Genomic DNA, 22,632 nt, shown 5'->3' on the forward strand with positions numbered 1-22,632 from the left:
AGCTCCCTGTTTCTTGGGGGAGAACGACTCACACATGTGTACCAATTGGAGGATAATTAAGCATAAAACTGTACGGTGCTGACTAAGTGAGATAGGAAGTGGAGAGCAGAACAGTAGGTCCCCAGACTGCACTTGGAGAATCACTGGTTTAGGGGATTTTGGCAAAGTCCCAGTTGTTGAAATTGTACAACTGTTTGTAAGCTCCAGGAAGAGGATGAGGCAGCTTCTGTCTCCTTATGGGTCTCCAGGGATCTTTCAAGGACTGATGGGATGCCAGGTAGGAGAACAGCTGTCCTTTGTGAACCAGGACACCTGGAAGCTGGACTGTGGGGTTTTGGGGGAAAGTACAATGTGGCATCTGGGAGATTGCAGGGGCGTCTCTGGGGATCCTAGAACAGGGAGCCTGAGGACACAAAACTTCATTGCTGTCTCTTCACAGACCAGCCTCGACCATGATGCTTCTGTCTCTCCTCACAGTCCAGGTCATTCCATTCTTGGCCCGACAAGAGCATCAGGAATCCCAGTGGAAGTCATGAAGTTGTATAAACAAACACAAATATGTTTAAAAACAAGGAAATAGACCAAATACACACTGTCTGATTTGGAGGGATGGAGAATTGGAAACTGACCTTGGATCTCAAAAGAATTTAAGCTACTTGTGAGTAGGGATTGTTCTGTTTTTGTTTTTTTTTTTAAATTTTTTTTCTTTTGTATTTGTGACCCCAGCACCTGGTCACCTAGTACATGGTCGAAACATAGTAGGTGCATAATAAATGCTTGCTGATTCAATCTGAGGCCCTGGGTTCAAATCCTGCTTCTGATGCTTACTTAACTTTGTTACCCTGAATAAGTTCCTTAACCACCCTACCTCAGTTTCCTCATTTGTAACACTGAGTTGTGTACAACAGATAAGTGGTTGGCTTTGGAGCCAGAGGACCTGGATTCCAATCCTGATTATTCCTTCCTACCTGTGTGATTTTGGACAAGTTGCTTGACCTCCGTAGGCCTCAGTTTTCTCATCTGTAAAATGAGGGGATTGACCCAGATGACTTCTGAGGTGCCTTTTGGCTGCAGATCTGGGGCAGTGTGGGAGGCCCTGCTTCGAAAGATGCTGGGAATTGGTTTTTGGCAGGCAGTGGGACCAGCTGGAGAGCGGGAAGGTTGCGCAAATATTTCTTCCTATCCCCAGAGGCTTGATTGGACTCATACGAGGACAGAAGGAGCCTTTTGTATTGTTTCCATGTAGTGCTTTTTTGGGGTCTCTCTTGATCTTTAAAGTTGCTCTGTGACACAATAGGCAATAAACTAGCACCAATTTTATAAGCGAAATGGAGAGAAATACTCCTGGGCACGAGGGATAAATGAGGAGAATGATACAGATAAATCAGAGGCTCATAGATTTAGAGCAGGAAGGAACCTTGGAGGCTAGCCCTCAACCAACCAGTCCCCGTCATTATACAGATGAGGAGGGACGGTATTCAAGGTCACGCCTTTAGGAAGCCGAAGAATCAGGATTAGAACCCAGGTCCTCTGGCTCTAGAGCCAATCATCTTTCTGTTGAACCACGGCTTAGGTGACTGACCCAGGCTCACACAAGTGGTAACTAGTCAAGGCTGGGATTTAAACCAGGGCTGCCTGCCTTCAAATACAGTGTTCTCTCCGTTAGACCAAGCTAGTCACAAACTGTCAGAACTTCAAGAGACTTTCGGGCTCATCTATTCCACCACCCTTTTATTTTACAAATTAGACAACTGAGACCCAGAATGGGAAAGAGGCTTTGGTATAATCACAATTTAGTGGCAAAGTTCAGGCCTGCAGTAGGTCTCCTGACTTCTGGTTTTGTTCTTTCAATCCTAACTACTGATATTCATTTACAATTTTAAGATTTTCAAGGCACTCAATACATATCTCAGTGGAACTCCTCACTAACCCTGTGAGGTCAGAATCAGAAGTATTATGATTCCCATTTTACAGGTAAGAAAACAGAGGCACAAAAATCTTAAATGATTTGTCCCTGGTCCCCCAGCTAGGAAGTATCCAAGGCTGAATGTGAACCCAGCTCTTCCTAACTCCAAATCTAGTAATCTATCCACTACATCCAACTGCCTTGGAAGATAGAGAAATTTCCCTGTTCTTCACAAAATTCATTACGGAGGGGTCCAAGCCTTACTGGGTAGATATAAATAGTCCATGACTGGTGCCATATTCCCCGCCTGTCCAAATTGGTGGGACCTGCTGTAGCTTGCTTTCTGCAGGCTGGGGGAAGAGGCAGTGCATGGTGGATGGCTTGGCTTGGAATCCTGCCTCTGGCACTTACGGAGCTAGCCCTGGGATCCTTGGCTGAGCAAGTAACCTCTCTCTGCCTCAGTGTCCTTATGTTAAGGGAGGCTCCCTTGAAGGAAAAAGAGATGTTTACTCTGGGGAAGAGAGGATTTGGGGGCTTTTCAGGTGTTTGAAGGGCTGTCAAGTGAAAGAAGGATTAGGTTTCTTCTATTTGGCTCCAGAGGGAAAAACCTAGAAGCTAATGAGTAGTCAGAAGAAACCTCCTAAGGGGCCACTCTGGATGGGGCTGGGCTTGTCTTCCTTGGAGGTCTTTGACCAGAGGCTTGGATGACTGTTTGTTTGGCAGGGGATTCTCTTCTTGCATGAGGTGGACCAGATGGCTGCTCAGGTGACTTAGAGTTCTCAGATGCTGTGATTCATCTGGGATATGGGTATGATAATATCTCACACACAGATCACAAGGTTGTGGTGAAGACAGAACTCAATGGTGGGTGTCAAGCTACTTGGAGGGCTGTGTCAGCATCAGTTCTGTTATCTTGGGGGGAGGGGCAGAAGGAGATGGGGCAGGAAGAGGAAAGCTGGCCTTCTTATAAACAAACAAAAACAAATCAAGGGTGTCACTGAAAACTTCCCAAAAGGAAATTATTCCCCAATTTCTATGGGTGGCTGTTGGGTATACTGGAATGGTTGCTAGGTTTGGATTCCGGAAGAACTGGGTTCAGATCTCCCCTCTGACACCTACTGGCTGTGGGACCATAGACAAATCACACCTTTCAGTAGCTCAGTTATCTTATCTATAATGTGGTCATAACATTTATTTTTCAGGATCATAATTAATAACAATAAATATTGATGATGACGGCTAACATTTATTGAATGCTGACTGTATACCAGGCACTGCACTAAGTACTTTACAATTGCCACCTCCCTTGATTCTCACGACAACCCTGAGAGGTAGGTGCTATTATTATGCCCATTTTACAGATGAGGAAACTGAGGCAAACAGAGGTTAAGTGACTTGCCCAGGTCACACAGCTAATAATTGTCTGGAGCCGAATCTGAATTCAGATTTTCATCTCCATCCACTGTGCCACCTAGCTTCCTCAAATGAGATCACGTATGGAAATTGTTATACAGATGTCACTTATTAATACTATGAAAATCTAGAGAGCTGGCCGCAGAGCCAGAAAGGTCTGTGTTGAAGTCCTGCCCCTATGACATATTGTGTGACTCTTCATCTCTCAGTGCTCTGGACAGCTCTCTTACACTACGTTCCAGAGAAGAGGCTGGATTACTTGAGTAGGAGTCTTTATTCCAGTGTGAAAACATAGATTCACATGCCTGGCCCCTGCATTATCATCATTGCCTTATAGAAAACCAGGGGTCACCTCTGCACTTGGATGAGACATTGGAATAACTCTTTGTGGTGTGGGGCTTCTTACATAAGCCTGTTGATGGTGATGATGATGGTGATGATGATGATGATGATGATGATGATGATGATGATGATGATGGTGAAATCCAGGCACATTTCTCTTCCACAGCTTTGGAAAAGAGCCACGCTTCCTAAGCATCCATGACTCTTGAGATTCCTCCCAGGTCTAAAGCTCTCATCCTCCTAGTCTATGATTAGCCGAAAGAGAGGTTTGTTTTTTAAAGGGGCTCTCTCATAAACGAAAATTCACTCCAAGCTCTTAAGTTTTGGGTGACCTTAAGGAAGGAACCCAGAGTCTTTCCCCACATACAGGGGGAACAAGTTGGAGGATTCATTCAAGGGATAGTACTTGCATGCCTACTATGTGAAAAGCTCTGGGCCAGATTGCAGAGGGAGATACAGAGATGGTAGGATCATAGACTTAGAGCTGGACCGGCCCTTAATCCTCCCTGCCCTCATTTTACAGAAAAGGAAACTGAGGGAAGACCAGTGAAATTTAGGTACTTGCCGCCTAGCAAATGATGGAAGAAGAATTTGACCCCAAGTCTTCGAAACAAAAACCCAAGTTGTTGCCACTGGAGCTTTTCTGTGGCAATACTGATATTGGGGCAGAAAGAAAAGAGAGTGTCCTTTGTTAGGTTCAAAGGGCACTGTGGATGCTGAGTCATCCCCATGGTAAAAATGAGGAGAACCAGGTCTTAGAATAAGAATAGTCTTCTGGGGTCAAAAGGAAAGGCTTCCTGCCTTAGCCCTTTCCGACAGGTGTCCATCGGGAAACATTTTTAGCCTCTAATGTATTGATTGGCATTAGTGGGCACTGGAAAGGTTCTTGTGGTCTCTCTTTCCCTTAGACCGCTCAACAAGCATGCAATTGCTAAATGGGATTCCAGTAACAGCGCGAGGTGGAGGCTGGGTCCTGAAAATGAAATTCTGCAGCTCTCCTTGTCATCATCATCAGTCCAATTTCCTCTCTCCAGTCTCTCCTGCCAAGCTTGAATTCATTTTTCTATTATAGATGCAATGTGCTGCACTGTACCGTAATTAGCAGACATGATGGTAATGGACTGTACATGCTAGACAGTTTCTGAAGTCAAGTGCATTAAATTGAGTTCTCCCTTTTTCTGGTATTAATGGGCCGAGATTCCGGCCATAAACACGGAACTAATACTTTTGGTGCTTTTATTGACTTCTGGGCTGCGGCAGAAAGGAGAGAAGAGCTGGCAAGGGTGTGGAGAAGCCCGTTCCTGTCTTCACGTGCTTAATTCTTGGTCACATGTGAGAGTTCTTGGGGAGATTCAATGAAACCGTGCATTTTGAGCCATCAGTCCAGCCTCAACAAGTGAGGATCAAAGGGAGAGGAAAAACCAAAGAATGGGTCAACCCAAAGGGAAAGAAGGCAGAGAGATAGGGAGGGGGTGAGAGGACAAAAAGACAAAGAAGAGTAGAAAATGGACATGGCCATTGGAGCCAGAGGCGAGCTCGTGGAAGGGCGGGAGAGCAGCTGTTCTGACGTAGTATTGCTCAGGAAGCTTCACAGTCCCAGTCAAGGTAAAGGATTCAGGCTGAAACTGTCCATGTGCTTCTCCATGACCAGCAGTTGAAGGGGCAGCCTATCAAGGCAGTGCATGCACCAGGTTGGCATGGTAGATCCACAATGAGCTGGGCTCAGGACTGGAGAGGAAGAAGAGATGGGATTCTCATTTGGGAAGTACTCAGTGCTTTCAATGATCCCATACTGGTCTCTTGATGGATATGGCCACAAGTCATGAAACATCACAGTCTGCCAAGAATCAAAATGTAGCCTTCCAATATATGGTAGGTGTGAAAGGCTGCAACGTATTACCCATGATGACTTTGCAAATGCCTGGTGGCAGAGGACCATAGTCTTAAATATGGAAGGGATTCAGTTCCATCTTCTCATTTTATAAGTGAGGACACTGAGACCCATTTGAGGTCCTCCCTTTTGGGGAAAGGTCCCAGACTAGCCATCTCTGAGTCTCTAGACTTAGCCACCAAGCTCCAGCTGCCTCTTGACTCCATACCTGAAACCCCTTTCTCCCATTGGTAAGTTCTTTCCAGAACCTCCATTTTGAGGATGCTTAACACAGTGCCTGGCACATAAGCACTTATTTCACAAATGCTTGTAGTCTGATTGTATCATGCAAGTTAAGTGATTGACCCAGGATCATACAAGTAGTAAGTGGCTAAGCTAGGATTTGAATCCAGTTCATGTGACTTCAGATCCAGCCCACTTTCCCACTGTACCACATCCCTGTTTTGTAGCCTAATTGTGAATGGCTTTGAATGTCAAATAGGGGAACTCATGTTTTATATTAGAGGAGGCACCGTGGCTGACATCAGGGAAATGTGTCCTAGGCAATGGAGCGGGGCAAGCAGCATGGTGAAAGTGAAAGACAAAAGGAGGACAGGCCAAGGGCTGAACTGGTCCCCGTGAAATGATAAAAGACCTAGAGAAAACTCGGTGCCCTCCATTCTCAATGGAGGATTTATGGGAGGGCATAGATGAGTATTGCTCAGGTTGAGAAGGTATGCATGATGTGGTGAGATAATTCTCATGTCAAATTGAATTGTTGGAGAGAAAGGATGGAGCCACAACCCCAGCCTTTAACAGGTGAGGACCAAAGGGAGAGGGAAGCCAAAGGAGTGAAGCAACAAAAAGGATATGGAGTCAGAGATGAAGGGGCGAGAGGAAAAGCCAAGATGAAGGAGTCCCCAAGTGTCGTTGCATCCTAGAATCTCTGTCTGGGGAAGAGTTTCTGTCATCATCAGGTCACACTGTGAAAAGGAGAGATCATTTTGTAACTGTCAGGGTGACCTTGGACAAGTCAAGGGGTCCCTCTGGGTCCCAGGCCACAAAAGGAGCAGCTCAGACTCAATGATCTGTAAGGTTCCTTACCACTCTTATACTTCAGTACCATGGGTCATTGCCTTAAGTGTCATTGGGTAGCCCCATAGCCACTGTCCTAGCTGCCCAGTCCTGAGGATAACGACTTGAAAAAGATTCTCAAATGCCTTGACATACAATGAATAAAGAGGCTACCTGACTGTTAAGAGGTACTGCTGGGTCTTCCTGGTCCTCACTGTCTGGACCTCTGCCTACTGTCTGCTGCCAGACTAGAATGCTAAAATAATGAAATGTTAGAGCTCTGACAGATGTTGGGCATGGGAGAGAAAAAAAAAGAATGAAAAATCCTAGCCTTCAAGGAGCTTCTATTCATCTGGTGTGTCACGGTGAGTGGAATGCTGCAAGCTCTTGTTTCCAATCCTGCCTCCTGGACTTGTTGTCGGCACGTCCCTTAACCTGTGGGTCTCAGTTTCCTAATCTGTCAAATGGTGATAATGATACCTTATAGCATTGTTGTAGGTTGTTGTGAGGATCACAAGAGATAAAACACTTTGCAAACTTTTCCAGCAATCTAGAAATATTAATCGATATTCTTATTACCAGCACCTGGAAGGAAAACACAGGGTAATGAAAGGATGTTTAGACATAATTTAGTCATACCCAAATCCTTCTGGGTCTTTGCCTATTACCTATCACCATTCTCCACTGATTCTACACTCGCCTGGCTCACTTTCCTTCTATCCCCTATTGAAGGGATCTTGCTAATGCTCCTTACTCTGCCCCTGTTGGGTGTTTACTCTTCAGTTTTCAGCTGCCCCACCTCTGTTTTGTCTCAGGTGGTGCATGGGTAGGGCACTGGACCCAGAGTCTGGAAGAACTGAGTTCAAATCTATCCTGGACACACAGCTAATAACTCTTTAACTTAACTTGTTTGCCTCAGTTTCCTCAACTGTAAAATGGGGATACTAATGGCACCTTTCTCAAAGGGTTATTGTGAGGATCAAATAAGGTAATATTTGTAAAGTGCTTAGCTCAGTGCCTGGCACATAATAGGTGCTTCATACATGCTTATTCCCTTCCCTTGCTGAATTAGCTCTTAGACATGTGAGGAGCTCCCTCCTCACCTGAGAGAGCAGGTAGTCAAATGGAAAGGATGCAGAACTGACTGTCAGATTTGGGAATGTTTCATTAGAGATCTCTTGAAAACTCCCTAGAAGATCTTGTAAAGTCATTTATTCTCTAGGTGACTGTCTTGTTTTTTTCCTATTCTATAAAATCAGAAGACCATGCATACTGGGAACAGATTTAAAGCTAAAAGAAACCTTGGAGTCCATCAGATCCAACTGGGTCATTTTACAAATAAGTAAACTAAGGCTCAGAAGGGTTAAGATTCTTGGCCTCCTCCACTCACTGGACACCCACCTCTTCTGGGCTATCACAACAGCCTCATAATTGGTGTCTTTGTTTGCAGTCGCTCCCTGTTCTAATTCATCCTCCAGACAGATGCCAAATGGATATTCCTAAAATGTGTGAGCCTATGCCCCCTCCTCAACAAGCTTCAGTGGCTCCCTATTGCCTCTACAATGAAATCCAGATTCCTACTTGGCAACTGAAGTTCCTCTGAATCTGACTGTCCCCTACCTTTCCAGGCTGATTTCACATTCCCATCCTCTCTTCTCCTTCTCCTTCTCCTTCTCCTTCTCCTTCTCCTTCTCCTTCTCCCCACCTCCTGCCACCAATAAAATGTCAGTTCCCTGAGAGCGGCTCCCTTTATCATTTTTTATCTACATATTCCTAGTATTTGTTGAATTGACTTGAATTAAATGACTCACCAAAAGCTATATAGATAAGAAATAGCAAAGGTAGATTCAAACCCAGATCCTTGGACTCTTAATCCAGTGTCTAAAAAATGTATCTTGCCACACTGGCTACATTTTGGGGAGAAAAATATTGTAAGGGGATAAACATATGGAAATTTTGTAGCTCTGTGGAAGACAGGTGTTGATTCTATTAAAAAAGCCTTGTTATTCATTATTGCTAATAATTATAATTTACCTTCTCAGCCAAATAATTGAAGCTCTCATTGAGAGCCCCATTATTTTTAATCATTCAGGAATATAGTTGATTGAACATTGAAAGCTGAAAGGATGGACTCAGAAGCTTCTTATTTCTAGATTCTTTGGAACTACAATTTCAAATCTGGCCAAATCCTTTTTTTGTGAGAGAGAGGGAAAAGAGGCAGAGCAAACTTAGAAAGAGACCTTATAAATGTCTTTATCACCTGGTCACACTCTCCTTTCTTATATCCCTTCTTCAGCTGTGGTTTCAGAATGATAGCAATGTTTTCCCAAAGCTAAAACATAAAGAAGGGGCATATAGGAGAGGCCCTGCTTTTTCCTGTTCTCTTATTAATTTCAATTAATATTCTTGGGTTTAAACTCTGTTTGTGTCTTTGTTTTATGGATATATGGTGTGATCAGTGCATGCTTTAATTTATTTTTTGCAATACAGAGGCCAGAGTACACATCAGGGAACTTCCATGTGATATCAGCAGTCTGTCTTCTTCCTTAAAATTCTGCAACTCAAGAATTTTGGCTTGGGAAAGACTGATAATCTTACATAGCTTGTGGTGAGGAGGAAAATGACTAAAGCTATTTCTTTGCTTGTCATAATTTAGCACTGTTTTTGAACATCAACTGTGCAAAGCACTGGACAGGGCACTGTGGGGGAGAGAGAGGCAAATATACTGTAGTTCTTGGCCTCCAGGAATTTACTGTGTAGTAGAGACATCATCCAGAGGACTACAAGGCAGTGTCTGTCTAGCCCCAAGAGAGCTGATGTTGTATAGTGGATGCATGGGGGACCTGGGTTCAAGTTCCACTAATGTGGAGTACTCTGTACATGGGTACATATACTGGCTATGTGACCTTGGGTAAATCACTTCACTTAGCATTCTGGGGAGCTCTCTAAGACTGTGAGTTGTAGAGAAGGTGCCAATCTGCATGAATAGAGAGAGTTCCTCACTAGGAGCTCCCTTCTACCAATGAAATCACAGGTCCAATCTTTATCTCTAGCCTATGGATGGTATGGATATTAAGAACTACACATTATGGACAGCAAGAACAATACACATTGAGAGAAAAGAGATTACCGTGGATGGGGTGATGTGGAAGCCATCTTGAAGGATTTGGGACTAGAGCTATGCCTTGATAGGATTTCAATAGGACAACAATAGGGGAGAGTCTTTCAGATTGGGGAAAACAGATTTAGCAGAGGCATGCAGGTGGGAAAACTATCCAGAATTTTTTGATGGGGATAGTAAGCAGACTAGTTTAGTTGAAGTGTCAATAAAATGAAAAAAGAATAGTATGGAATAGGCTAGTCAGATTACAGGATAGAGAGGGAATAGTAGTTTTGTTTTGTTTTTTAAATCAGAAATAGTTTTGTCAAAGCAATGATTTGGGGAAATTAACCTGATAATTAGAGGCAGTGTATATAGGGAATAGAGTCAAGTCTTTTAGTCAGGAAAAGTTGGGTTTAATTCACCCTATCTGCAGTATGAATCACATGACCTCTCAGTATACCAGGCAGCCCTTTGAGACCATCAGTTGCCAAGGAGTTGCTGATCAGTATCAGTGGAGGGAATTTTAACACTGGGAGTTCTTCACTTGGCTGAAATCACATGTCCAGATCCTCTGAAATCTGGTAAAATATGGTAATGGCTGGCAGTTGTTCAAGCTTCCTAGTAGGGCTTCAAGCCCTACAAAGTGGAAATGGGGGTTAGTCGATGTGGAAACAGAGATTAAGTGACTTGCCTGATGCAATTAGTAAACTGTTAGGGCCTATGTGTTGGGAAAATGGGAAGGGGAAGAAAGTGGAGTCAGAGAGAAGACTGAAAAAGTCCAGATGTTACATAATGAGGGACTAGACCTGAGTGGTGTCAAGGTCCTATGACCTCTGACTGTCAGGACTGACATGCTGTCAGGAAGGGTTCAGTATATATTGTAAAGGAATGTGACTTTCACTGACCCAGTGATAAATAGTGTTTAGTGGAACAACGCTATGTGCCTAAAGTTGGAGGACCCTGATTTAAATCCTACCTCTGTTGCTTGTAGCCTGTGTGACTTTGGCAAGTCACTTAACCACTCATGCCTCAGTGTCCATATTTGTAAAAATGAGAGGAGTTAGATTAGATGTCATCTAAGACCCATTCTAACTCAGAAAGCAAGCAGAGTCACACCTGCCAATGCCTTTGATGTTCTATGTACCTCAGACCTCAGGCAGCTTTTTATGGTGGTTTGGCACAAAAGACTCCCCTGAGGGATGCATAGAGGAGAGGAATTGACTCACAAATACATAGGGAAAGACACTTGGAAGCACTCAAACCATATAAAGCCCAATACTCTGCTGCTCTGAGGTCCTAGCTATGTCTTCTCCCTATTCTTCATCCTTTCTAAGTGTTCTCTACAAGACTCCAGTAGAATATTATCTCCTTCAGGGCCAGTGACAGCTTTGTTTTTTGTCTTTGTATCACTGATACTTAGTACCTCCTAGGCATTGTAGCTTACTACAGGCTACTATAGTGAATAGATGAATGAATGAATGAATGAATGAAAGAATGAGGCAATGCAGGGCAATAAACATTTATTAAGCACCTACTATGTTCCAGGCACTGTGCTAAGCATTGGAGATGCAAATATAAGCAAAAATAAAGACTGCCCTTGACCCCAAGGAGCTGACATTCTAAAGGAAAAACACATGTAAGAGGGAGCTGAAAGGCAGCTAAAAGGGGAAGGAAGTTACCTATGATAGGGTGAAGGGGGCCAGGCATGGTATAGTGAAGGCTGAAGAGTCAGAAACAAATCCATGAACAGAATGAAGCATGACTGGCTTGGGTCTATCCCCTGAGTGGAGGTCCTGAAAGGAACTCAGCAGAGAATGGCAGAAAGAAATCCCCGGGTTAGAAGATAGTTGAGTCATGGTGGTTAAGTATAGAAAATCAGAAGCACAGTTGGAAGAGAAATACATGAATGCAAGCAATATCATGAGAGCCAGTCTCCTGGTTGAAATGCTCATGTGCCCCTCAGGGTCATTGCTTGTAGGTGCCCCTTTGCTATCCCCATAGTTCAAATTCTCTACCATCTTCTCTGTCCTATTAAATGGTGAGAGTGGGAGTAGAAAGGAGAGGGTGAATACAAGAGTTGCTGAGGAAGCAGAATCAGAATGGTAGCCAATGGTTGGATTTTGGAGGATCCAAAGATGACTGAGGTTATGAACCAGCATGATTGGGAAAAAGATGGTGCCATGAACAGCAATGGAGAAATTTAGGAAGGAGGGGCAGGGTGGGAGATGAAGAGCTCAGTTTCAGACGTGTTGAGTTAGAGTTGATGGTATGACATCTGAGAAGAAATATCTGCCAGTCAACAGGGTGTCATTGTGTGTGCACATGTGGAAATTAGAAGAAAGACTGGAACTAAAGGTACAAATTAAGGGGAAAATGAAAGTGTAAGGTTTAATATTATGGAGAAAACACACATGGAAAGAAGAGCAAGGAGATGAAGACAGATGGGGGGAGCTCAATGGCACCGTGATGTATAGAGCTCCAGACCTGGAGTCAGGCTCATCTTCATGAGTTCAAATCTGGCCTCAGGCACTTACTAGCTGTGTGACCCTGGGCAAGTCACTTCACCCTGTTTACCTCAGTTTCCTCATCTGTAAAATGAGATGGAGCAGGAAATGGTAAACCACTCCAATATCTTTGCCAAGAAAACCCCAAATGGGGGTCATGAAAAGTAGAACATGACTGAAAATGACTGAACACCAAAAAAAAGTCAGTATGATTCCTTGGTTCTGCCCTCATTTAACCCCCTATCAGGGCTATGGAGCCCAGGGACCAGAATGGAGAAATTGGACATCAGTATGTGGAGTTGGGCATTGAAATTGGACAACTAACATTTCAAGGGGGTTAGTGAAGACAATGTTGAAACAGCTGACCTTGGCATCTAGACCTAGAATGGAAAGAACAATGGTTAAAGGCATGGGGGAATGAGCAAAGTTGAGAGAATATGGGACTGGGTCTGGGTCTGGATGAAAACAAAGAATCCTTGCACTGGATAAGTCAGGAGTAGAGGTGAAAGGTAAGGAAGCAAATAGTTATTGTAGTGGGCAGGAGGAGAATGGATGAAAGTCTTCCTCTTGTTTTTGTGGTCGTGTTCCAAGGCTATTGTAAGTTTCAATGATGGGGCAGTTTAGACACTTTTTTTTGGATTATCTGGAAACTTTATAGGACTTGCTCAGAGCCCACGTGCCTTACTTGAGGTTAATGGGAGTTGGGGAAGATCTCTCTCTCTCTGGGTGGGAACTAAGTAGAACTTTTATTAAATTAGAACTGGGAGATATTAAAATATGTATACTGCTCATTAAGCCTCAGGGATTTATTTTAAGATGCCCTAAGTTTTATGGTTTTTATCCCATATGGCAAATAACTAATGTTTTAAGAGGTAGCTTGAAACATCTTGCAATTATTTGTCTACTTGGGGTGAATGCTGACAGTTTGATGACTGACTTCAGGCTTTCAGAAATTGATGTCATGGCATGGCAGATGTCATCTGAATATTTTTTGCTTTTTAACTAGTAGTTTTAGTGTTTAGTATATTGAGTAGTAGATATCAACATTTATTACACACACACACACACACATATATGTATGCCTACACACACACACATACATATATGTATGCCTACACACACACACACACACATATATGTATGCCTACACACACACACACACATACACACACACACACACACACATACACATACATACACCTAGCCAGGTTTATGTGTTGCCGATTTTGCTTACTTCAGTTCAGCAAGCATTTATTAAGTAAGAGGCAGTACGCTATAGTGGGTACAACAACTGAATTTGGAGTCATGAAGACCTGGGTTTGAATCCAGCCATATCACTTGCTAGCTCTGTGAGCCGGGGCAAGTAAATTAACCTCTCTGGGCTTCCATTTCTCTATCTAAATACTAATAACAACGCTGGTGATATCTTCTTCATAAGGGTTGGTATAAAGATCTATGCTTTGCAGCCCATTTCAAACTGATTCTTAGTAGTATAGAGAGCTGACTCTGGAAAGTGATCCTGGTCTCAAACCCTGCCTTCTGACATTGTACTCCCCATGTGACCTTGGATGAGTCAACCTCTCTGTACCTTGTTTCTTCATCTGTAAAATGCAGGGGTTGAGAGGATGTGTGATCCTAGTATGTGATCCTACTATGTGCAAGGCATTATGCTGCTTGGGATACAGAGACAAAAACCAGTCTGGACCCTTGAGAAGCTTACATCCTATATAGGGAAACAATACACAAAGAAACAAAGAGAATGAGTAAAAACAAATTATTTTGGGGGGGAGAAAGGGGTGGCTGGGGAGATATGAAAATCTTGAATAATCAAAAAACTGAACACCACCTTATTGGATGAATAGGGAGTTACTCAGTGCCAGGTAGGCATTGTGGGTAGGGATACAGAGAAAGGAAAAACAGTACCTGCCCACAAAGAGCTCACATTCAATGGAGAACACATGCAAATGCCTATGTACATATGAGATTCATACATAGTTAGATATGAACTTTTCTTCTCTTTTTTTCTAATATATTTTTATTTATTTTGTTAAATATTTCCCAATTATATGTGAAAAAATTTTAACATTCATTTTTTAAAAATTTTGAGTTCCAAATTCTCTCCCTTCCTTCCATCCCCTCCCTCATTCCTTGAGAAGGCAAGCAATATGATATCTATTATATATACCAAGTCACGTAAAACATATTTCCATAATAGCCATGTTATTTACAAACTTTTCAAGTCAAATACTTATTTTTTCTTTTTGTCCAACTGGGGAAATAAGAAAACAAAAATAAACACCTACTTATTGGGTTAATAGGACAGCTAGGTGGTGCAGTGGGATAGAGCCCCAGGCCTGGAATCAGTAAGACTCTTCCTAAGTTCAAATATGGCCTCAGACACTTCCTAGATGTGTGACCCTGGGCAAGTCACTTAATCCTGTTTGCCTCAGTTCCTCATCTGTAAAATGAGCTGGAGAAGAAGATGGCAAACCGCTCCAGTATCTTTGTCAAGAAAACCCCAAATGGGGTTATGAGGAATCAGACATGATTGAAAAATGATTGAGGATATTGAGTTAATAGGTAGTTTAAAAGATGAAAGAGGAAAGGGCTGTTTTCTTTGAAATGTAGTGCTTTCTCATCCATGAGGGTCATTAGGCATTGGCAGGGTCATTTCTCTCTGAGGAACTGCAGAGACCAGTTCCGGCATAGGCAAAACTAGATGTTCTCCAAAGGTCCCTCCAGGTTTGTGCTTCTGTCTTTCTCAGATTCTGTGGGTATATATCTAGGCAGTTTTGTGTAATATATAATGGTTTCTTTGAGTCCTTCACTGCTATATTAATAAGGTCAAATTATTGTTCCACCTTTGGATTTTTTCTTTAATTTTTCAGAGCTATGTGCCAACTGTAGTTGATCCAGGAACTACAAATTGTTTTATCTCTATCAATCCCTTGTCATGATCTTGGTATTATGAAACAGACAGGTGGTTTTCTCTTTTCTTCTCTTTTGGGTATCACTTTTTTTTTAAAAGAAAGAATTCATTTCCAGAAAGGTTAATCGCTATGCCAAGGTTGTCAGTGAATTGTTTGAGGGTGACATAATTTAAAAAGTGAAGCTCGGAACCAGAGGCGACCTTGGTAATCATTTCATCCAATCCTTTCATTTTGTAGATGAGGCCCAGAGAAAGGAAGTGGTTTGTGTGAGGACATGGGACTAGAAGCTGTAGGATATTGGAGAAGGAATGTTGGATCTGGATTCCAGTAGCCTTGGGCTCTGAAGGATAGTAGGGATTCTTAGAGGGAGAGGGGAATAGAAAGAGGATTCTAGGCATGAAAAACAGCCTGTGCTAAGGCCCAGAGATGGCAGATGAAGTGCTATGTGAGGGCAGTAGCAAGAAGGCCAGACTGACTGCATTGGAGAGAGTGTGCCGGGGAGTCTTATATAATAAGTCTGAGAGGGTAAATTGGAAAGAGCTCGGGAAGGTCTTTAAATGCCAAACAGAGAAGCTGATTTTAATTCCTCGAGGTATTAAGCACCTGCTTTATGCAAGCGGCTATTCTGGGTGCTGGGGATAGGAAGGCAATGGAAATGATTCTTGCCCTCAGGGAGCTTACATCCTAGCAGGAGGGGGCACAAACTATGCACACACAAATACAAATACTAAGTAATTTTTATTTCTATCTATCTGTCCATCTGTCTATCTATTGTGAGGAAGGGATGCATTAACAACTGGGAAAATAAGGGATTCCAGGTGTTAGTAGAGTGCAGGCTCTACTAACTAAGGGTACCATGAGACTGGATGTTTTTTCCCATGCCTGGCGCCCTTCCCCCACTCCTCCACTTCCTCCAAGGCCTGACTCAGATGCAGTTTCTTGCATGAAATCCTACTCACAGCCTTCACTCCACGTCATCCCCTTCCTTCCAAGATCATCTCTCCAGCCCCCAATTTTTCTTAGAACTTTGGGTCTTTTTTTGCTGCTATCCCATTCGGCCTTAAGTTGTTTGTATACATTTTGTATTCCACTCACATCAGTTGACTGTAAGCTCTTTGAGGGCAAGGGACTGTGCCATTTTTTTTTCATGTTATACATTCCTAAGCACAATGCTTTTCAGTTTCCTTAGTTGGATTGAATTGAATTAAATTAAATTAACTGACTTACCCAAAGTCTCACCCTATGGAGTAGAACTTAAATTAGAACCTAGGTCCTCTGGCTCTTTGACTTCCTCCTAACCCTTTTAAAATCATTTTAGAAGAGATTCTTGGTCAGGCACTGGTTGGACTCCACAGCTTCCAGTGTCTCTTCTAGACCTATGATTGACTCTGTGACTTCAGATCCAGCTTTAGTGGGTGCTAAGTATCCTGTAGTCGAAGTCTCTCATTGTGAAGATGAGGAAGCAGGGGGAGTTTCAGCATCTTTCCAGGTTACAGAGCTGGTTATTTTATAAAGTCCCAAGTAGATTTCATGTCTCTTGACTTCCTGATCAGAGCTCTTTCCATTTCATGGTGTTTGTCTCTAGTTTTCTGTAACTTCTTAGGTTGGGTCTAATCATGGATGGGCTCTGTATTTGGATGCTTGCATTTTTTTTTCAGATTAAACATGATGCTCCTTTTATATTTAAGGGCAAAAGTTGTTAATTTTGTCATTGAGTTGGAAGTACTCAATATTTCTTGAACTGGAACTTATTACATAATAATTCCTCCACCCACAGGAAGTATGATGGGTTTTCATAAACTTGCTACAACTAGGTTATGAAGTAAGAGTTCATGCTGCTGCCTGTAAAGAACCATTACTGGTAAAATTGACCTGTCATTAGCTCCTCTTTATCCCTCCAATTTTACTGATTCATTGATACCCCAGTATTTAGCCTACAAAATGGATGGCAGCTGAGTAGACGGTTGGTCCAGATTTAGCAAAACTCTTTATAAACAGACATCCAACTGACATCTTCCTGCTGTTAGTTTTTCCTGTACCTGCAACACAAAGGCTCCACCATACTTTACCTTTCAGTGGGCCGGCTCTAGGGAGAACTTGGGTTATGAGGAAATCAACATGGCAGGCTTAGGGATTTCAGGACTATTTGCCAATGATTTGGATCAGTTTATTCTTGAAAACCTGTAGCTATCTATAGTCTAGGCATCCTGAGCAAATAATGGACTGTTGTTTGGCTTCCTATTTCCTTTGGAGTTGGGGGAGGTGGGACAGAGTAAGGATAGGATGATTTCTTTATTAATAAATCATCTTTTAGCAAAGTAGCAAAGTTCATGAGATCATAGGTTTAAATCTAAAAAAGATCTCGGAGATCATCTAGTTCAGTATGCTTCTTTTACAGAAAGAAACTGAGACCCAGAAAGTTTTATGATTTATTGTAGTTACAATAGTTACAAGTCTACTAAGAAAAATCTGGGTTCTCCTGATCACCCTATGGCACTTCCAAACTGTGGGAACCTGAGCTGGGCCAATCATTTAATCTCAGTTTGTGCCCAGCAATTAGTTATCTACTAAATCACAGAAGGGTTGATCTGCTTGGTTGTGTTTGTCCCTACAATGATGAAATGGTAGATCCTTTGTGTGTCTTTTCATCAAATGATTTTTTGGGGGTAGAGGAGATGGTGGTTGTCTCCACCAATGATGAATTGGTAGATTCTTTGTGTATCTCTTCATCATCTTTAACTTGCCTTGCCTAAGATCACACCCCAGCTTTCATCCCACTATGTCATACTGATTATTTGAGCAGTCTATACAGCCCAACAATTTCATTTCACAGATGAATTAACTGAGTTAAGTGACTGACTCATCTAAAGTCATACTGATAATAAGTATCAGAGGAAGTCAATTCAACACAAATAGCCAGTTCTCCTCCATATAGACTTGGACCTGGCATGGCATTAGGGGATTTGGGTGGCCTTGGGCTGCCCGAGACACTGGAAATCTTTAGTAAACTGAATCTCCCTTCCCTCTCTCCTCTTAACTGAGGCAAAGTATTCTAAGTATGGTACTTCAAATATAGAACAAACAAGAATTGAATCGGGGGACATGGTTATTTTGAGCATTGAGTAGTCAATGATTTACTTCCCCACCCTGTGTGATTTAAATACACATATTCTGATATGTTTAGACTTAATTCTGTTTTCCTCTTGGTGTGGAAGGGACCAGTCCACCTGTCCAGGAACTTTGCATTGGGTGGGGGTGGGTGAGAGAAGACTGAAGAAGAAGAAATGCTAGGAATCTGATTGGACAATGCAGGATATGAATTTCTCGCAGCCTACAAGGATCCAGGAAATTCACAAACGTCAACATTTGCAGTTGGAAGTGTCGCTAAAGAAACAAGGTGTGAGATGGAAAGCAGGAAGTTGGATGAAATAGAAATAACAAGATTCAGTGAAATAAATGCAGAAGTTATAAAAAGCAGTAAAATCTCTGAGAGAAGGCCAAGAATTATGACATTAGGGTGGGAGTGGGGTAGGAAAAGAAAGAGGTAGTAACGAATAATGATGTGAGTATTGTACTCTTTTGCTGAATGACCTTTTAGGGTTTGCCAGAGATAATTTGGTGAAATAACAAGATACTATATTAAGAAGACCTGGTAATGGAGCTATGACCTTTGTCTCTGTTTAAAAAAACAGAATGATCTTAACCTTGTGAATTTCTTTGTATTTTCATATTTTCAATACTCTTTTTCTTCTCCCATTATTCATGTTCTCCCCACCACCAAATTACTTTGGATTTTTACTTGTTTTTGTATATGTTGTATCCATCTCCCCACCTTTCCCTGCCCCCCAAGAATGCAAACTCCTTGAAGGCATGGAATATTTTGTTTTTAAGGTTTCTACTGCCAGGAATAGGTAATTTAATAAATGTTTGTTGAATTGATTTTTTTAAATCATAGAGACAGAGTAACATAATGGCATAGTGTGTAGAATTCTGGGCTTGGAATTGGAAAAATCTGGGTTCTCCTGATCACCCTATGGCACTTCCAAACTGTGGGAACCTGAGCTGGGCCAATCATTTAATCTCAGTTTGTGCCCAGCAATTAGTTATCTACTAAATCACAGAAGGGTTGATCTGCTTGGTTGTGTTTGTCCCTACAATGATGAAATGGTAGATCCTTTGTGTGTCTTTTCATCAAATGATTTTTTGGGGGTAGAGGAGATGGTGGTTGTCTCCACCAATGATGAATTGGTAGATTCTTTGTGTATCTCTTCATCATATAAATTTTGGGGGGATAGAGGAGATAGTGGTTATCCTCACCAATGATGAAATGGTAGATCCTTTGTCTGTCTTTTCATCAAATAATTTTTTGGGGTAGAGGAGATGGTGGTTATCCCCACCAATGTTGAAATGGTACATCCTTTCTGAATCTCTTCATCAAATAATTTTTTGGGGTGGAGGAGATGGTGGTTGTCTCTACCTATGACAAAATGGTAGATTTTTTGTTTATTTCTTCATCAAATAATTTTTGGGGGAGAGGAGTTAACAGCAAAGAGTAGTTTCATTTTTAGATCACCCACTTCATGAACCATATGGATATTATTGATTTCATGAAATTTTGTACCACAGTGTTCATATGCATTATTTGGATATCTATTCATTGGGAGAGGAATATAGGGAATTAATATTAATTGTTTGAATTAATATTCAAAATTATTTTTTGTGGGCTGATGATAGATGTGTTATACTCATTTATGTACGTTTGTATATAACTAGGTTGTAAACTCTTTGTAGGTAGGGACAGGGTCTAGACAAGCACTCAACAGGCCCCTAGTACAGTCTTGTTGATTAGCCAGCCTTAGTAGAGTGGGAGAAGCTCTGAATTTGGAACCAGAGGATCTGAGTTAAAATTTGAGCTCAGTCGCTGACTTTTAGGCAAGTCACTCTTTTAACCTCTCTGGGCCTTGGTTTCCTGCTCTGTAAAATGACTAGATGGACTAGATTGACTTTTCCAAACTCTAATTCTTCTGACCTTCTCTCATTTTTGTTGTTGTTGTTGAGTTGTGTCCAACTCTTTGTGACCCTATTTGGGTTTTGTTGGCAGAAATACTAGAGTGGTTTGCCATTTCCTTCTCCAGCTTATTTTACAGATGAGAAAGCTGAGGCAAACAGGGTGAAGTGACTTGCCCAGGGTCACACAGCTACTAAGTAACTGAGGTTGGATGGGAAGATGAGTCCCCCTGACTCCAGGCCTGGCACTCTATTCACTGCACCACCTAGCTGCCCCCTTCTGTAATTTAGCATCGTATAATGTGTTTATTTTCATCTGCAAATGGCATTGCATTTCCTGAGTAATGGCTGCCTCATTGAGATTACAGACTTTTAAACAAAATTACTTTAAAACTGGGGTTTCGGACTTCTTTGCATAGAAATGATGTGCCCTATGAGAAGTTTACTGAAGTGGAGGAAAAAAAATTCAAGAAATAATGTGAGTTCTCTCTCCATTGTTTTGTCTTTTTGTTTCTTACGAGTCTAGCTAGAGATAGCGAAGGAGAACAGGGCAAAAACTGGGGGAGAAGTGAAACAGCCACCAATCTGGACCTCTGGTGCCTTGGTTGCAAAGGGGTCAAAGAGTTACTTCCTCTAGACTAGAGTGTGGTTTTTGGTCTAGACCGCCAGGTTGCTGATGAGAAGATGGTCTGGGAGGATTATAGGATTATGGATTTAAATCTGGAAGACACCTTAGAAGGCCATTTAGTTCAGCCTTTCATTTTATAGATGAAGAAGCAGAAGCCAAGAGAAGTCCAATATCTTGCCCCTAATCTCACAAATAAGTAGAAGATGTGGCATGTGAACCCAGGTGCTCTGAGTGACTCCAAATTCAGCACACAATCCACTGTAACCCTCCTTACAATATTATTCCTATCCACCTTTGTGGAGGGAAATACATTCAGGCTGTCCCTGACTTACCAAGTCTTATTGAACACTCCCACCTATATCTAAGTGAAAAGGAGTTGCCCTGGGAGCCCTCCAGAGGGGTTTCCCCCTCCTGACCCCATACCGGATGACTTCTGTAGCAGGAGGACCATGAGTTCCTGGTGCTCCCACCTTCTCTCCTGATTGTGCACTGTGGAAAACAGCTTTCTATTTCGATAATGAGTGACACGGTGCTTGTGTTCTTAGCCAACTTAAGAAAGCTTGTGTAAGCCATAATGTTGCTGACACATGGAAAGAACCAAGAGGAAGGTGGAGGCCCCCACAGGGCATTGTTTGTGTGTGGGTCAACTGAAATGGAAAGTATAAATTAAGGTAATTTGTGCCTTATTATGGGTTTTTGAGGCCTAGCTGGGAACCAAACCACCATTTGTGGCATTAGAATCAATGTCGAATTGGAAGGGGTGTGGAAATCGTTTAGTAGAATGCCCTCATTTTCTAGATGCAGAAACTGAAATTCAGAATTTTATGTGATTTACTAAAAATCTGGTTCTGCTACTGACTTTTACTGTCTTTGTGACCTTGGGCAGATTACTTAACCTCTCTGCTCAACTCTATAATGAAAGTGTTCGGAATAGACAATCTCTTCTTCTTCCTTTGTTAGCACCACCCTTGTTCAGTTGTGTCAGCCTCTTCATGACCCCTTTTGGAGTTTTCTCAGCAGAGATACTGGCGTTGTTGGCCATTTTCTTCTCCAGCTCATTTTACAGATGAGGAAACTGAGGCAAATAGGGTGAAGTGACTTGCCCAAGATCACACAGCTCGTAAGTGTCTGAGGTTGAATTTAAATTCAGGTCTTCCTGACTCCAGACCTGGCACCACTTAGCTTAGTATTATTATAGTTTCTAAACATTATTTTTCATTCAGTAGAATATAAGCTCCTTGAGGGCAATTACTGTTTTGTGTGTTTCATGTATCCACAGTGCTCAGTAGTCAAGTAGCATTTGTTAAGTGCCTACTATATGCCGGGCATTATGCTAGGAATCCTTCTATTACTAAGTTGTCAGATCCTGTGTAGATTTATTTCTAAAATTTTATGAATTTTCCCACATAGTTTCTTTTTAACCCTGCCTGTTAGAAGTTTCTAATTTTGTTGCCAAAGGCAAAGGACCCTTCAGGTTGGAATTCTCAGCAAAGGGCAGGTGGGAAATTTGAAGACCACATCACAGGAACTTTATGGTAATCTAAAATGTAAACTAGTCTCATCCTCTGAAGGTTCTTTTCACCCATAGACCATTTGAGGTGCTGGATGAAGGCATTATTGATGATGAATTTAGATGGAATTCAGGTGATCTTTCTTGGAACCAATTCTTCTTGGCCAGGTTCTGATGAAAAGGTTTTTATTTGAGCACATTCTTCAACACTAATAGTTTTGATTTCTCTTTCTTGTCCCTTTTTTTTTAAAGTATGTATTAACTTCAATTTTTAAAATATACAGTCATTAATTTTGTTTTGATAAGATAAACATTCCTTAATATACACCCAAGCCCCCTTGTAAA

The 22,632-nt window shown here is 42.0% G+C and overlaps 1 protein-coding gene across 5 annotated transcripts in view; it reads left to right on the forward strand.

Moving 5' to 3' along the window:
• The window catches only part of TNIK (TRAF2 and NCK interacting kinase), a 415,560-nt gene that overhangs the window by 25,824 nt on the left and 367,104 nt on the right, over positions 1-22,632 (forward strand). The window contains exon 1 of one of the 5 annotated variants that reach the window (XM_027875757.1): positions 3,190-3,237. The exons of the other annotated variants lie outside the window; for them this stretch is intronic. The gene's annotated coding sequence lies outside the window, so the exon portion shown is untranslated. Of the gene's footprint in view, positions 1-3,189; positions 3,238-22,632 lie in introns of those variants that run through there. 5 annotated transcript variants of the gene reach the window in all.

The sequence above is a fragment of the Vombatus ursinus genome, unplaced genomic scaffold (genome assembly GCF_900497805.2).
Source record: "Vombatus ursinus unplaced genomic scaffold, bare-nosed wombat genome assembly UNPS02014810.1, whole genome shotgun sequence".
Lineage (NCBI taxonomy): Eukaryota > Metazoa > Chordata > Mammalia > Diprotodontia > Vombatidae > Vombatus > Vombatus ursinus.